At 41.7% G+C, this 17,500-nt stretch overlaps 1 protein-coding gene and 1 pseudogene across 11 annotated transcripts in view; both read right to left on the bottom strand.

Moving 5' to 3' along the window:
• BIRC6 (baculoviral IAP repeat containing 6) overlaps nucleotides 1-17,500 on the bottom strand; it is a 443,632-nt gene that overhangs the window by 117,890 nt on the left and 308,242 nt on the right. The gene's annotated exons all lie outside the window — the stretch shown is intronic.
• Nucleotides 14,717-14,857, bottom strand: LOC147023069 (signal recognition particle RNA; annotated as a pseudogene).

A 17,500-nucleotide genomic window follows, 5' to 3' on the forward strand; every position in this document is an offset into this window, starting at 1 on the left:
AAAAAAGCCCTTAATCAATGAGAAGCAAAGAAGAGCCAGGCTGAGGTTTGCAAAAGACCATAAGGATTGGACCGTAGAGGATTGGAGTAAGGTCATCTTCTCTGATGAGTCCAATTTTCAGCTTCGCCCAACACGTGGTCGTCTAATGGTTAGACAGAGACCTGGAGAGGCCGACAAGCCACAGTGTCTCGCACCCACTGTGAAATTTGGTGGAGGATCGGTGATGATCTGGGGGTGCTTCAGCAAGGCTGGAATCAGGCAGATTTGTCTTTGTGAAGGACTCATGAATCAAGCCACGTACAAGGTTGTCCTAGAAGAACACTTGCTTCCTTCTGCTCTGACAATGTTCCCCAACTCTGAGGATTGGTTTTTCCAGCAGGACAATGCTCCATGCCACACAGCCAGGTCAATCAAGGTGTGGATGGAGGACCATCAGATCAAGACCCTGTCATGGCCAGCCCAATCTCCAGACCTGAACCCCATTGAAAACCTCTGGAATATGATCAATAGGAATATGGATGGTCACAAGCCATCAAACAAAGACGAGCTGCTTGAATTTTTGCGCCAGGAGTGGCATAAATTCACCCAACAGCAATGTGAAAGACTGGTGGAGAGCATGTCAACATGCATGAAAGCTGTGATTGAAAATCAGGGTTATTCCACAAAATATTGATTTCTGAACTCTCCCTAAGTTGACATTAGTATTGTGTTGTGTAAAAATGAATATGAACTTGTTTTGTTTGTATTAGTTGAGGTCTGAAAACACTGAATTTTTGTTGTTATTTTGACCAGTTGTCATTTTCTGCAAATAAATGCTCGAAATGACAATATTTTTCTTCGGAATTTGGGAGAAATGTTGTCAGTAGTTTATAGAATAAAACAAAAATGTTCATTTTACTCAAACACATACCTATAAATAGTAAAACCAGAAAAACTGATAATTTTGCAGTGGTCTTAATTTTTTCCAGAGCTGTGTATGTATATATATATATATATATATATATATATATATATATATATATATATATATATATATATATATATATATATATATATATATATATATATATTCAGCTGTACATGAATATATGTATATGCTGTATATGCATACATGCATATAAATAAATATATATAAATAAAGAAATAAATATATATAGAAATATTCATAAATATATATATATATATATATATATATACATATATGTAAATATATGGAGTGTCAAGGCTCGTATGAGAGCTAACACACAGAACATATAACAAGTGGAGCAGGAGACAAGAGGGGTGGGAAAGGGAAGCAGAAAACAGTGGGGAAGAGACATGAGGAGATCTGTGGAAGGGAGAGGGATGGGGTGGGGAACACGGGGTAAACAAGATGGACATTACAGGGACTTTGAAGGAAAGCAGGGAATTTGAAGTGGGGGGGGGGGGTTGGGGTGGATTAACAGAGGTAGAAAAGATCGAGGTTATGGATGGAGGAAGATAAGAGGTAGTGGCGAACAGCTATTTTGAAGACCTGGAGGGAAGAGTGGGATTGAAGAGTGTGGGAGTTTGTTCCAAAGATATGAATAAGTTGAGCATTCGATGGCATAAAACTGTTTTAAAGTAAAATAATAAGGGTTATAAATGACTAATAAAGCCTACCTGTCGCTTCCCTAACGGACCAATTAGTCGCCGTATTTGCCAAAACTTTTGGGTGGGAAGAAGGAAAGGAAGACAAATTTACCCATGCATAGAGTGCTTTAACCCCTCACTCTCACTCCAATCCACACCTGCTCCCCCACGTCCTCACCGCCGCCCCCCCCCCCCGGTTCATCCTGTTGTCCTTCCCACTAGATTATTTTTCATTGAGAAGTAGTGTAGGAGAAAACGATGCCCAATTTTTTTCCTTTAAACCAAAATGGCTACCAAACCATGTGACTTTAATATTCAAACAACCACAGTATTGGAGCAGTCTATTCACAATTGCCTTTCTATTGTGGCACCTCTTCAACATTCATCCATCAGCATGACTTCTTCAAATTAATATCAAGTTTGTCTTTCAGACTCGTGATAGATCATCTGAAATTGTGCTGCTCCCATTTTAGTCCTGCAGTCATCACGTCACTTCACACCATCAAACTAATGTGCACATTTAGTTGAAGCAAATGCCAAGCTCAAAAGGAAAGACACATCTGAATCGCCCAATTCTATCAAAAGTGCTGTCAACTTCAGAGTTCGGAAGAAGTATTTCAGCATAAGATCTTCATAGAGCAATTGTAAAGTAGCTGAAGGAAAGTAGGACGCTCAATTGCCAGAAGCAAATGCAATACCCTCTCATTCAGCTCACACAAATTAAATTTCTCCACGCTCTCAGGCTGTCCAATATTTGGAAGTTGACTCGTATTTTTATCAATGTCACCAATGCTTGAGGAGTTCACTTTGTCTGGCTTTATTTAAGGTGTGTCATTTCAAATCACCATTGTGCAACTATGTGAAGAATAAAGAGCAGAAATGTTTTCCAAAAAACTTTGCAAAATATAATTTAGTGGAAATTCAGCAGATCAGCAGAAGAATAAGGTCGGATTAAAAGTGACATTGCCAATTTCATCATCTCACATGGGCTCAGGATGTTTTATACGGTAAAAAGTTACACGAATGAGTTGTGAATGTCTGACTCATACTCCCATCAAAGGGGAACTCATGTTTTGAAGTATCGTGCTCAAGTCTGACAGCATGTAATTGGAGGAATGGTGGCAGGATAAACAGAAGGAAATTGAGAAGATTTGAATTGCACATAAAGCTGGTTCTCCATCCATTATGGCATAAACACCACTTCTGTCACCACAGTAAACTTCAATTTTCCACTCACAAGCCTGCAAACATGCAAACAGCATTTTCTTTGAATTTGTAGTGAGTTCGAGACAACATGTGAAAAATACACATACGACATGTGAAAAAAAAAATATATATATATATATATATATATATATGTTTGTGTATATATATATATGTATATATATATATATATATATATATATATATATATATATATATATATATGTACAGTATATGTATTGTTACGGCTGTGGAAATTCGCAAAACACCATAAAGGATCCTTAGATCAGTTATGACGCTAAGTTTATGTGCAGATAGTTCCCCACCGTTGTTTAAAGGGGATTCTTCGTTTTCACCGGGCTGCGACTCTTTGAGATAGCCGTTTTTCTTTTGCTATTGTTATTTTGAACAAACCTCCACGCAAGCAACAAGCCGCGTTGAAAACCGTCGAACGAAAAAGGGAACCAAAAGAGTTCCAATGGGCGCGCGGATTTTTCCTGCCTGTTTTTTTCCGAGGAGTGTGACGGAGGCAGGGGGAGGGCAGCTCGCCGCCGATTGGTGGATGAACAGCGTGAGGCGGTCGGGGTGAGGGAACACCCCTTTTCGGGGACCTTCTCGAAGGGAGGTGGAGCCGAAAGCGGGGAGGAGCAAAGGGCGGAGCCCCGCGCTATACAAGGCGGACCGCACGTGAGGTCCAGGAGCTCTCTCTGTCGGGGTCGAGTGCTCCTCTCTCTTAGTGGCCAGGGTCGAGCTCGCTCGCGCTCTCTCTCTCTCTGTCTGGGTCGTCGATGTCATGCTCTCTCTGTCGGGGTCGAGTGCTCCTCTCTCTTGGTGGCCAGGGTCGAGCTTACTCACTCTCTCTCTCTGGTCCATGAGCTCTCTGTCTGGGTCGTCGACGCCGTTCGCTCTCTGGTCCTGAAGCCCCTTCTGCCCTTCAGTCTTTCCTTGTTTGGTCGTGGGTCGTGAAAGCACCAGCAGCAACGCCGGAGAGAGCTCGCTGACCACGCCAGGGGCCTGAGGTCAGGTGCGGCTACGCAAGGCCGTGGGGAGTCGACGTCGCGACCTGCCCACCGTCGCGCCACGAGGGCGCGGGTAAGATCCTCCGGTCTCACGGGACTCGTTCGGTCCTCCAGGTCCCGTGCCATAAAGGTTTACGAACCCGTCTACCTCCCTGCCTATGGGGAGGGTTTTTCTTTGCTTTTGTATGACTGCTGTTGCGCCGTGTCCCTATAAGTAGACCTGTGGAAGTGACTGTACATTGCTCGTATTCGGTGGTAACGCTTTCTATTTGCTTCTTATACATTGCATGACTGCCTTGCTTCTGAATACGTGTGTTATAATAAATGTCCTTGTGTGAAATGTATCCTGTTCGTCGTCTTTTTCCCTTTTGAAAGTGCCATCTTGAATCGCGGATTAATTAGAAGTGGGTTTTGAACACCTGGGTAAAGAAGAGAATCTGATCCGTCGAGGTCGGCGATAACACCGCTCTGTTATCACTGTCGCACGCAACGGACCGCTTAAGCGGTTCGTGTCCAAGGCCGACCTGCGGCGAGGTACGATCGCCCGGTCGACTACTCGCGCAGGTACTTAGGTAGGTCGAATTTGGCGAGCAACCCAATCCTGTGCGGGTGGGCAATTGGCACGATCGTGGTGAGGTTAAACCCCCACCCGTGACTGGCTCCTGGCGGTAGTTCCAGGAGGGTCACGACTGAATTGTCCGTCCGGTGGACGACGCGGTTGCGATTGGTATATATATGTATATATATTTGTATATATATATATATATATATATATATATATATATATATATATATATGTATGTGTATATATATATATATATATATATATATATATATATATGTATGTATATGTATCTATATATTGTAGATGTAAATATATATATATATATATATATATATATATATATATATATATACATACATATATTTATATATATTAATTTTTTTTTTTACCTGGTACTCAGCCTGGCCCATGGCTGGTCCTCATCGAACTTGGAATGGGGAACGCTTCCACCAGCATTTGAACACGCAGACAAAATGGTGCCGTCACTTGTCGCAGAGCACACGAGTGCATCATGGCACTTCTCTCGCAGCTTTCCACATGAAGGCTCCAAACCTCCCAGCCTTCCTCTATCTTTAAAGGTGGAACCTGCCTCGTGCGGTCTTCACACAGACCTCGTGTGCATGTTCTGCTGAACCAGACGGGAGCCTTCCACACTCCACATGTGCCAAATGCGCCTGCCTCTCCTGCGCCTTCGATCACTCCCTTTCCTCGTCCCATTCAGTCGGAACTTCCTCTTTTTCCCCTCTCTTTTCGGCTCCTTCCTTTCTGAGATCGATATCCCCTCCGGGGCGTGGCTAACTCGCCCCCAAACCCGGGAAGGCGGGGCTTCTCCTGTTGTCATTTCAAGGACGTGTTTCCAGCTTTACGGCCTTACTTGAAATATAAAAACATAGAGAAAATCACAGAGGGCAATCAAGTACTGGGGGACTTATGTTTACTCCCGAGGCTAATTAACACTGCACCACTCCTCGTGTGGTGACACGTAACACTTAAGCTCACAGATTCCCTAACTTAATTCCTTCGAGATGCTTCTATTCGTCCATGGACCATGCTACACTATACAATGCTAACTTCCCTTCTTTAATCCTTAAATCTAGCCCCATAATCATAAATATATATATATATATATATATATATATATATATATATATATATATATATATATATATATATATATATATATATATATAATCGGCCCAGACGAGGAATCAAACCCAGGTCCTCTGACAAACCTAATGGAATGTTTTTGTGCTTATTCAGAGATAATGGAATGTTTCTGTGATACCACAAAGTTGTCCCACTTATTATAGGCTCATTTTATGATTGATCCGAACAGCTAATTATGCCTCTCCTGATGCCTCGATGATGTCTCCAAGGTAGCAGAAACCTTTGACCTTTTCTGAATTAAATTCTGAACTCAAGAGTATTTCTTTTTGTTCTTCATATTTTTCTTGAAATTAGAGATATTTACATATTTTACCTGTGAAAATCTCAGCTTCTTTTACCAAATTTCCAGTGATACCACACAGCATCTCTCGTGACACTATCTATAACACTGCTTGCATTGAAATGAATTGCATTCAAAGTCTTTTTCTGCATATTGAACAAGGCCATTGTCCGCTTTCTTTCCTTTCTCTTTCTTTGCCACTCACCATGATCTTCTATTTCATTAATGCAAATACGTAAACTTTTCTTCTGTATTGCGCTTTTCCATTTTTGAAACATCTCTTTTGCTTCTTTTTCACTTTTAGCATTCAATACTAAGTCATCAGTGCACAATAAACTCACATGAAAATCACAAACTTTCATTCTTCCATTACCATTACAAACAGTAAAAAAACTTAAAATAGAGCCCTGGTATAATCCCACCTTGACTTCAAACTTCAGTGTATTCCAAGTTAATCTTAATCATAGTTCTTCATTTTAAAAGATACATTCCACTACTTTTACCATTTCTTCAGGCACGAGCTGTCGACTGAGAGGCCATTCTAACACATTACAAGGGAGGTGTATATAAGAGCTGCAGTAAGTGAACATTATTTACTTCACAAGAGATATGATGAGCCTGCACAGCTTGAGCATCCTTCAAGGTTGTCAACGGTAATGAAGGTATCCTAATTTAAGTGTCCGTTTCGGGTTTCGGCAGCCTCTCAGGTCAAACTGCAAAAGAAAAACTGGCGAAAAATATCCATTATCAAGTAGAAACCTGGGTGCAGTTGGAGCAGCATTAACAGGGATTGTAGATGTATGGGACATCTTGTAAAGCCACAGACGCACAACATTTGGTGATGATGCTGCATCATTCCAAAAGGTTCATACATAATATACGCGTTGATTTGCCCAATGCCTGTAAATGTCTTTGTAACTGATGTTAAAGTACACTGATGTCTCCTCATGGTCTTATCTGACAATTAAAAAATGAACAAGCTCCTTCATGAATGAGCTTTTGGTCAGTTTAAACAAATAAATAAATAAAACAGGCAAACAAGCTGACTGGCTAACTGGCTAAATCACACGAATCAAATATTCAAACGTGAATCACAACACATACAACACCCCCCCCTCCCTTTACCCTCCGAGATATGCTAGGTGTGGTCCACCCCCTTTGAGGTGAATTGTGAAATTTATTGGCTCGTGGCTTAAAATTATCCACCACAAAAAGAGCCTACCTAATCTTATTAGCAGACAATTGCTTAAAAACACGAGATGGATTGCCTCTCCAAATGAAAAGATTATGTACCCACTATTGCTACCATAAAGTTCAGGTGCTGACACAGTAAGAGAATATATTTTTCCTGATAAGCAAATAAGAGGCATCCGTGGCTACGACAGGTATCCACAATAAATCGCACAACATGAAAAACACAGCAGAATGTTGGAATTATTAAACACACTCGACTCACTCACTCACTCACTCCCCCTCTTCATGTATATTACATGTTCAGGGTCCTGAATAACAATCCAATGTGTAAAGCTCCAGTTTTTAACTCACCTGGAACATGGTTAAGGTGAGGTATTAGCATCGAGTGGTGTCCTTCAGTCAGTCAGCCAGTCAGTCAGTATGTAAACACTCGGATCTTCTTCTCCAAAACTACACACAATTCCGATGAAACTTGACCGCAATCATCATCACCAATGATGCAGCAAAGTTTGCTCATGGCATTAAAAACACAGGGGTCGAAGGGGATTTAAGGAGGGGTCTTGACCCCCGAAAAGATGTATTTGTTTTCTTCTCTGAAACTACGCACACAATTTTGGTTAAACTTTACCACAACCTTCATCACCTGCGGACTAAAGTTTGTTCACGGCATTATAAATTAAAAAAAAAAAATCAGGGTCAAAGGGGGTCAAAGAGGGTCCAGGATTGATCCCCCAAAATATGTATTTGCTTTCTTCTCTGAAACCACACACACAATATTGATGAAACATGACCACAACCTTCATCACCCGTGATGTAGCAAAGTTTGCTCATGGCATTAACAATATCGGGGTTGAGGGGGATTCAAGGGGGACTTGACCCCCCCAAAATAGGTATTTGTTTTCTCCTTTGAAAGTACACAATGTAGATGAAACTTGACCATAACCTTCATCACCAGTGATGTACCAAAGTTTGTTAAAGGCATTAAAAAAAATTCAGGTCTCAGGGATTGTACAGGGGGGATCAAAGTGGAGTCAAGTTTGACACCACCCCCCCCCGCCCCCCAACCGGAAATAGATATTTGCTTTCTTTTCTGAAACTATCACACAATTTTGATGAAACTTGACCACAACCATCACCATCCAGAATGCTAAAACTAAAGTCCAATTTTCACCAAACTTTGTAGAACTTCTGAGGACCAAGGCCTCCTGAAGTCTTGCAAATCCCATCAAAAATTGCATTTTAAAGAGGTCAATTTAAAGGTCAAAGGTCATTACAATTCCGGGATCGCTACTTTTCATTTCTTCTCGAAAAGTATTCACCCAATTTGGATATAACTTGGTTGGAATCATCTCTGCATGGTGCTTTCACAAGTTTGTTCAAACCATTGGCTAATCTACATATTTTGTAGGTCATCCACGCCTTCCAGCGGTTCCCTGGTTCTACCAGGTGAGCACAGGAGTATTTCTTTAATGGATGACACATATAGGAGACAATCCTGTACCCACACAGGCAACCATCCATGGAAAAAACAATGCCTGGCACCCCACCCCAGAGACGGAAAATGGCCAGCCATTTAAGGTCCCGATAGGGTTGGTGGTCATACCACCTCTAGTCAGCTGGTATAAACCAACCCAACACTGTTTCTTTCATTCCGACTCTTCCTTCTCCTTGATGAGTGGGTTTTCATCCATTGAGGCCCACCTCCCCAAAAAAGAAAACATATGACGGATAGATTAATCGTCCCAGAATCGGTGTATTTCTATAAGTCAAGGTTGTCCTTCGTATTTGAAGGTGACACCGTCCGTTTTGAGGCCACCAAAGGCTGCTATAAAGTGTACATTGGGATGTTGGGTCAGGCAGTGCTGCTACCGGTCACATAGGAAAAGCTAACCACCATGACCATGAGCCCAATAACTCCATAGGTTTTCAATGTCCAACACATCCTGAAACCACCACTGGGAAAAGCTCACCAAGCCGGGCAGCACCAGGTAGTCCCTGCTCGTAATAACTAATATGCAGTTGCCGCACAATATGCCAGGAATTCAAACTTAAGCCATTCACCACCAGCTCTCTTTATTTATTCCTGACCATTACATTGACAGAACAAGTTATCTTCTTCCACGCCACTACAAGCTCTCAGTGGATGCTGATGAGAAACACAACAAAAAAAAAAACACAAATCATGATCCAACTGGACCAAAAAGGCAAACATTTAACTTTCCAACACAGATAATAGATAAGCAACAATGGATAAGTGGAGGGAGACATGACAGACAGGAAGATATCAAGGAAGCTGAAAGTTAAAGCCCTGAGCCTGTGTGTAATGCCGACATACCTATACGGTATGGATATGGTGGCAGCAACAACAGAGGCTGCAGCTTTGCGAGAACTACTGGGTACAAGGATTTCAGGAGTTAAGAAGGTGGATAGAAAGAGGATAGATGAACTAAGGGAGGAGATACATTGAAAGAGTGATGCAGAAGGAGAAGGGGTAGACATTGGTTAGGATGGGAGGACTGTGTGAAGAGGCATGTCAGAAAGGTGGAGGTGGAGGGTAGTGTGGAGGAGAATTGTGATCAAGGCTGAGCAGCAGTGTAGTACGAATCAGGCCTCACCCCATATGAAAGGAATTTTGAATAATTTTAAGCAACACAAGTGGAAAATAATATCAAAAAAAAAAAAAAATTGAACGTTTCAAATGGGCACATACACGAGGTAAAGCTCGGATCCAAATTATAATCAGAAGTATGCAACAGCGTACAAAACAAAATAATCGCACATGTGATAAAAACTAGTACTACTGTTGAAATCAGAGATGATATTTTGGCCTTTACAGCAGATTCAAAATGTGTGGGAGTGCATCTTATAAAAAAAATAAAACAAACAAACAGGGGTGGGGAGGGGTGTGGGGTTGTGGAAGAAGTGCATGCTGCCATGAAGATTTAAAAGTGGCAAAACACCCCACCCAATCTCCCTCCCCCCCCCATCCCCTCTGGTAACTAAAACCCTGCAAGTAACTCTCACATTCCAGGTTGGTGTCAAATTTGTAAATAAAAGAAGTACATCCAAACAGGAACGATCATAGGTTTGAAAATCAATCAATTACACTTGCAAACAGGATCAATAGTTTTAGATACCTGAAATGAGGAACATCGGAGCTCATTGTCAACCATAAAGAAAAAGAAATTCAAAAGGCATGGCCATCTCAGCCAGTTATCCAAACCCACAATCGAAAGGACCGGTGGAGCCTGCTGCAAACAAACGAGCATCGACGGTTTTAATCAAGAAGCGTGATGCCCCTCACTGACAAGCGTCCAATCTCCGACTCCAATGGTTAAAGTGATTACATCTACAGAGTTAATGCTGTATCTACAAGTTGTCACCGGTAAAATGCAGCTACATCGGTTTCCTAAATCCAAGAGCGTTACGGTTTCGGTTTTGTGATGTACTTGTGTAGTCTGAGCACCACACAGCATACAGTAGTAATACGGTAAAGGTATTCACACACACAAAGTAAATAAATAAATAAATAAATAAATAAATAAATAAATGAATAAATAAATAAGGACATGACCAGAGAAATCATTTTCTGGTGAAAATTTTTGACCCAATAATAAAAAAAAATTATGATTGTCAGATCACATGTCTGTTATTGAAGTTTGCCTTGTGTTTCGCATTAAATGAGAAGCGATGTAGGGAGGTATGATAAATGAAGACCAGGAGGGAGAGGAGGGGTTTTACTTTGAGGTCAGAGTGAAGGGGATGACGATGGAGAGTTAGAGCAGCCTGTTTTGGGATCACCACCAAATGATGCATGCGAAAATAGAAGAATTAGGGAACCCTAACCTTAACCAACCACCCCTCTAAAATATGTCCCGTAAAAGCACGAGCCAACTGATCTCCCTATTTCTTCACCCCTGACCCCCACCATCCTCAGCCCCTTGCTCCTTGAGCGTTCCCCTTCCCTTCCCTTTTTCCTCAATTTACCTTCTCCCCCCGATTTTAAACACAGACAGACAGATATATAGACATCCAAACACATGAATAAGACAAGCAGGCAAGCTCAGTCTTCAGGTTTCATCAGGAAAATCAACAAGCGGAGCTTCCGGGAGAGTGAGAAAATTACACGTCATGTATACACACTGATCGCAGTGTTCTTTCCACACAACCATCACAAGTAACAGATCTGCAAATAGCAATGTGAGAAAACTGAACAGGAAGTTGGTTGCAGAGCAAGCTGACCAGTAAATAACAAGCTCCCAATAGAGCAAAACTAAAGGTAAGCCTGACGTTCCAACAGTGACCTTGCACCTGTTCCCCAATTTTCAAAAAAACAACGCCAGATTTGTGCTGAAGTAGCACAGCACCCAAAAGAGAGCCACGGGCGTGTCAAGAAACGTCAACCAAGTCGAACCGTGAAAGGCAGAGAATTCCACCGAGGCAGGATGGATGTCACCAGATTCCTGGCTGGTATGAAAGGAAAGGCATTTTTTTTTCTTTATTCCCAGCTGCAACAGTACTCTGAAATGGCAGAATTGGCTAATCTTCATTGAAAGATGAACACGACAGTGAAAAAAGGCAATGCTCTAAACATGGTTGCATAACCCTGCACTCCATTCGATAAATAAATTGAATGCATCAAGTGCAGGTGCGGTTAAATAATTTTAACTACATTTACAAAACGACACCGCCCACCCTCCCCTTTCTCCGTCCGTCCCAGGTGAAAATCATTCCGTTGATTTTCCTCTTGCTACCCAACATGAATCTTGTGCAACAATGAAGAAATGAAAAAGTCTTCAATTACGCAAAATGTCATATCAAAATTCAATGTGTGTGCAAGTGCACACACCAGGAATTCTTCCACAGCCAGCAAGTCACAGAAATCCAAGAAAATAGTCTTAACCAACATGCCCTATAACCCCGACGGTGTGTAACCACCTGGAAGCAAAATCAGAATGCCCTTTGGTCATGATTATGTACCTAAATTATTCAGTGCATTTAAGCAGCTTTTTAAAAACAACTTTGAAACCAACCATGACCTCTTTACATAATCCCCTGTTACACAAGGTAATGCAATTTGTTCATAGAGGTCACAGCTCTGAAATACATCACAGCATAACTAGTCTGAGAATTGGGTGGAGCAAGACAAGACAAGATGAGTTGTTTGTGATCACCGCATTACATGATGCACAGGCCACGGTAGGATGTTCAAAACTGCCACCAAATGCGATAGTAGCACTCAGGTGTGTCAATGGAATCCGTTTGTTTTGTGAGACAATCTCAAAATATATATGCGACGAAACCAATCTTCTGCGTACATTATCAAACTCAGAAGCAATTAAACATTATGAACATCTTCCTGTCAATACACCAGGATGGCTCAGCATGGGCCTGAAAAACATGCCAATTGAAAGGTAACAAAATTTTGTGTCGTCATGTTGAAAATTTGAAACATGGATAGACTTCTGTAAACACAGATACTGTAATCTGGATAGAGTGTTTTTTGTTCTGTGGACTATTCGTGTGAATAAAAAAAATGTTGACAAATATCTTGCAATACAGTAAAACCTTGACGTCCGTGAGGGTTATGTTCCTGAAAACCTCCGCGAATGGCGAACAGTTTATAACATGTCAGTAAATGAGATGCGTACGAGCTCCCCAAAATTTAAGTCGAAAAATCATGAATAAATTTAACAAGTGAGAAATGATCACACTGTGGTTAAAACCTGTGACACAAAAAACAAACAAACCCGGGCAATGTATGGTCAGCAGAGGCCCACAGGCCGAAAGTGTTCGGCTGACCAGAAAACCAAGATTGCAGCCAGATCATTTTGTCTGGGTGCCATGGTGAGTGGAGTCAAGCAGCCAATGTGGGTGCGGTCAGGCAGCAATCTGACGAATGGGTCCGCATTTCAAAAATTGAGACCCAACAACAACCCTAACAACAGCAACACATAGCTCCTGCAGACCTAACATGCCGCAGGTAAAAACTACATCACTCGATAGAATGCCTACCTCCACCACGCAATGCCTAATCCACGAGAACAGCAGAAATCCCCATTCGACACTCAGGCTCAGTTACTCCCTCGGCAGATGGCAGACTCGACCCTCAGGTTCAGGCCGTTCCTCTCTTACAGATCGCCGACCACACGCACCGCGAGTTTCTCCTCCAGCCGATGGCAGACAGACCTATTGCAGTCCATTCCTTGCCTTTCTTTCGGCTCGCTCTTCACGAAAAACCGATCGCGCCACCTCGGCGCTCAGTTTCACCACCGCCTTCCCGGCGCCTGCTCGCCTCTCAGTTTTTCCACCGCCTTCCCGGCCCATATCGGGCCCAATATATATATATATATATATATATATATATATATATATATATATATATATATATATATATATATATATTTGCAATATCATGCAACATATTGTTTTTGGCCCGATCTCTCAATGGTGAAGAATCACTATGAAAATTAAATAATTCTCCTGTCCAGATCTGGATTTGATTCTTCACCAAAATCGAATCATTTGGTCGTCGTCACACACCCAACCAGTCCACCAAGTTTCATCCAAATCCATGCACAACTTTTTGAGAGATCGTGCTATATATTAGATTAGCCCCACTTCTCAATGGTGAAGAATCACCAAAAAATTATCAGATCTGGATCAGGATTTGGATCTTCACTAAAAGAGAATCATTTCGTCATCACACACTCAACCAGTCCACCAAGTTTCGTCCGAATCCGTTCACAACTTTTTGAGACATCATGCTGTCGATCGATTTGGGCCCTATCTCTTAAAGGTGAAGAATCACTTCAAAAATGTGGTAGTCTGATCCGAATCCAGATCTTCAACAAAATCTAAACAGTTCGTCCTTGTCACACACCCACCCTGTCCAGCAAATTTCATCTGAATCCGTACACAACTTTTGAGATATCCTGCACACAAACAGACAGAGAGGGGTGAAAATATAACCTCCTTCACCTTTGGTGGTGGAGGTAATAACTACATTGCATAGAAAAACAAGAGCAATTGAGTAAAGTAGGATCAAACAAGAAGGAGAATTGCTTTGCAATATGTGTCCCCCGAATGGTCCGAATGAATGTTCTGGAGATAAAAATTTGTTTGCGTTTAATGCACGCTCGAGCAGATAACGGAACCGAAACGAAGAACAAACTGTCTAACCCACTGTGTTTGGGTCTAAAACATGTGTACGGGTAATGTGCATGTAAAATTACTTGTGATTATATCCCTGGGATCAATCCAATTGCACTGGGCCATGGACTAACCCCCAGGCTTAAGCCCGCCGATCAGCCTGAGGCTCGCCAATCTGCACTGCTTCGTATCCCATGCACATACATAAAGCAAAAACTTGCATACGTGTGTGTATGTATGTATGCATATATATATATATATATATATATATATATATATATATATATATATATATATATATATATATATACATATATGTATGTATAAATAAATTTGTATATATATATATATATACACATATATTTACATGTATACAGATATGTATGTTGTTGTTCGTCTTTCGGCTGCTCCCGTTAGGGCTCGTCACAGCGGATCATCCGTTATGATCCGCATACTGATTTGGCACAGGTTTTACGCAGGATGCCCTTCCTGACGCAACCCTGGTCGCCTCTTACGACACAGGGATAAGGATTGGGTTTCGCCATGATTCCGGGCTGCCCTACACCCTCTCATAGCGCGGCCCAGTGCAGAGCTCCCGTCCTCAAGCGATCCACCAACCCAAGCCTCCGAGTAGCCAGATTAAAGGCGCACGCCACTACGCCCGGCTGCATGTATACATATATGTATATATATATATATATATATATATATATATATATATATATATATATATATATATATATATATATATACACATGTGTACATGTGTGTATACAAGCCTGGTGTTGGCCTAGTGGTTAGGGTGGCGGCTTGGGATCTGAGGGTCCTGAGTTCAAGACCCATTGGCTGCTGAATTAACACCAGGGGGTTGACTCAGCCTGTCATCCTTCCGAGGTCGGCAAAATGAGTACCAGTGTACTGATCCCGGTGTATGCCCTGGTTAGAATAGGTGTACCATATCCCTGTGCGTCGTAAGAGGCGACCAGGGTTGCGTCAGGAAGGGCATCCGGCCATAAAACATTGCCTCAAGAAAAAGCCAAAACCCCTGCACAGCAGGGAAAAATGGCTGTAAAAACGGTCATTTTTTTATTTGTACATGTGTGTGTATATATATATATATATATATATATATATATATATATATATATATATATATATATATATATATATATATATATATATATGTTGCTGCGGCCACGGGTACAAAGACACCAGCTTGTCACTCAGGTGGATTAATCCCCGGTTGTCCTCGGTAGAGCCGGACCTGGGGCCACCGCTCACAATTAACGTTATGGTACGGTGGGTTGTTTTGGAATCACAAACGCCACCCAGTCAACCACGAGTTCCAGTGTCCGCCGTCTAATTATTCCATTTAACTCGAGGTCACGTCGTTACCTGAGCGGGGAGCATACCCTCAGCAAAGCACCAATGTTATCTCGATTAGATTTAAATACGGACGGCCGAACGAGGTGTGTTCAAAAAGTATCCAACCTTAATTTTTCGTGCATAAACAAATGAAGCTAGGGAGGCGTGGTTTGATGCACGTATGTAGGCGATCCTAATCCATATGCGTGAATATTTTCCCGCATGCAGAAGCTGCCAGTCGCCGACAGACCGCCGATGAGTGAGGAAGTGTAAGTGAGCGCCGTCGGATTTTAGTTTTTGACAAAATGACGGAAAAAACTTGAACAACGCTACTGCATCAAATTTTGTGTAAAGCTTGGCGATTCCCAAGTGGAAACGATCCGCAAGATTCAACAGGCCTTCGGGAACTAAGCAATGGGCACCACACAGATAAAAGAGTGGTACAACCACTTCAAAGATGGTCGCACATCAGTGGAAAGTGAAGCACGTTCTGGTAGGCCCTCAACATCCCGAAATGAGATCGTCATTGACCAAGTGAGGACCCTGCTGATGCAGGATCGTCGAATCATGATCAGAGAACTTGCAGACGAGGCGGGCGTCAGCATTGGATCCGTTCATTCCATTGTGACTGAGGATTTGGGCTTAAGGAGAATCTCAGCGAAGTTCGTGCTAAAGCTGCTAATGATCGAGCAGAAGCAACTCCGTTTGGAGATCGCACAGGACATGCTGGAGACTGTGAACAGCGATCCCAACTTCTTCAACACAGTGATCACTGGCGATGAGACCACAGTCATCCGTCATTTTGTCAAAAACGAAAATCCAATGGCGCTCACTTACACTTCCTCACTCATCGGCGGTCTGTCGGCGACTGACAGCTTCTGCAGGCGGGAAAATATTCACGCATACGGATTAGGATCGCCTACATACGTGCACCAAACCACGCCTGCCTAGCTTCATTTGTTTATGCACGAAAAATTAAGGTTGGAAACTTTTTGAACACACCTCGTATGTGGTATGTACACACCACTTCTCGAGTCTTGGACATACGAAAGGAAAAAACAAACAAGAAACAATGTTCAAATTGCATGCTTACAGAATATTATAACCAAGTTATAAATAATTATGGAGCCCTTTTTAAAAATTTGAATCAATTTATTTTTATCAGCTACTTTTCTTCATTGCTAAATGACAGTCAGATTATTCTAATTTAATATATGACCACAGTAAAGGATAATTTAATGATATTCCGTCCATTTATCAATGACAGTGCACAGCAGCCATTTGTTATTGTAACCCCAAAAAAGAAACGCAAAAAAATAAAAAATAATCAACAAACACATTATGGTTACCAATCAGGTCAATAAAAGAACCAGAAGCTTCCAAATTAATTTGTCATACAACTTTGGCATTAAGATAGCTCTCAAAATTGTTACAACAAAACAAAATAACAACCCCAAAAACAAATGCATTAATCCCATAACCTTTCCAAGGAGTTGGGAACTGCTGAAGCAGCTTCCTCGGCAAGGATATACACGGGATGGTTTGCCATCGTCTTTCCAACTGGATTAGTTGGGCTAATAATTTGAAATTTGGTGAGGGTGCCGGCAGCAATCGGCTATTCTTTGTGAAAGGCAGCGTGGAATCTTTAACATCTCCAAGTAATCAATGCTGGTATATGTGCCCAAGATTAATGCGCAATTGGATAGACGTTACACTCGTTGATGCAACGCCCAGCCTGTGAAACACCGGGTTTACAGTTATTCATCGGGTCAGGAATCAATATACACAGACGAGACAGCTCATAAGCGGACATGTTATATCTGAGAGATCATGTCAGCCTCATAATAATAATAATAATAATATTAATAATAATAACAAGAACAACATGTGTTTTCAAAAAGGAAAATGACTTCATTGTTTTGACCAGGGTCTAAACTCTAAAAC

Source organism: Eptatretus burgeri, chromosome 7, assembly GCF_056783735.1.
Source record: "Eptatretus burgeri isolate ZD-2024b chromosome 7, Ebu_testis_v1, whole genome shotgun sequence".
NCBI classification, from domain to species: domain Eukaryota; kingdom Metazoa; phylum Chordata; class Myxini; order Myxiniformes; family Myxinidae; genus Eptatretus; species Eptatretus burgeri.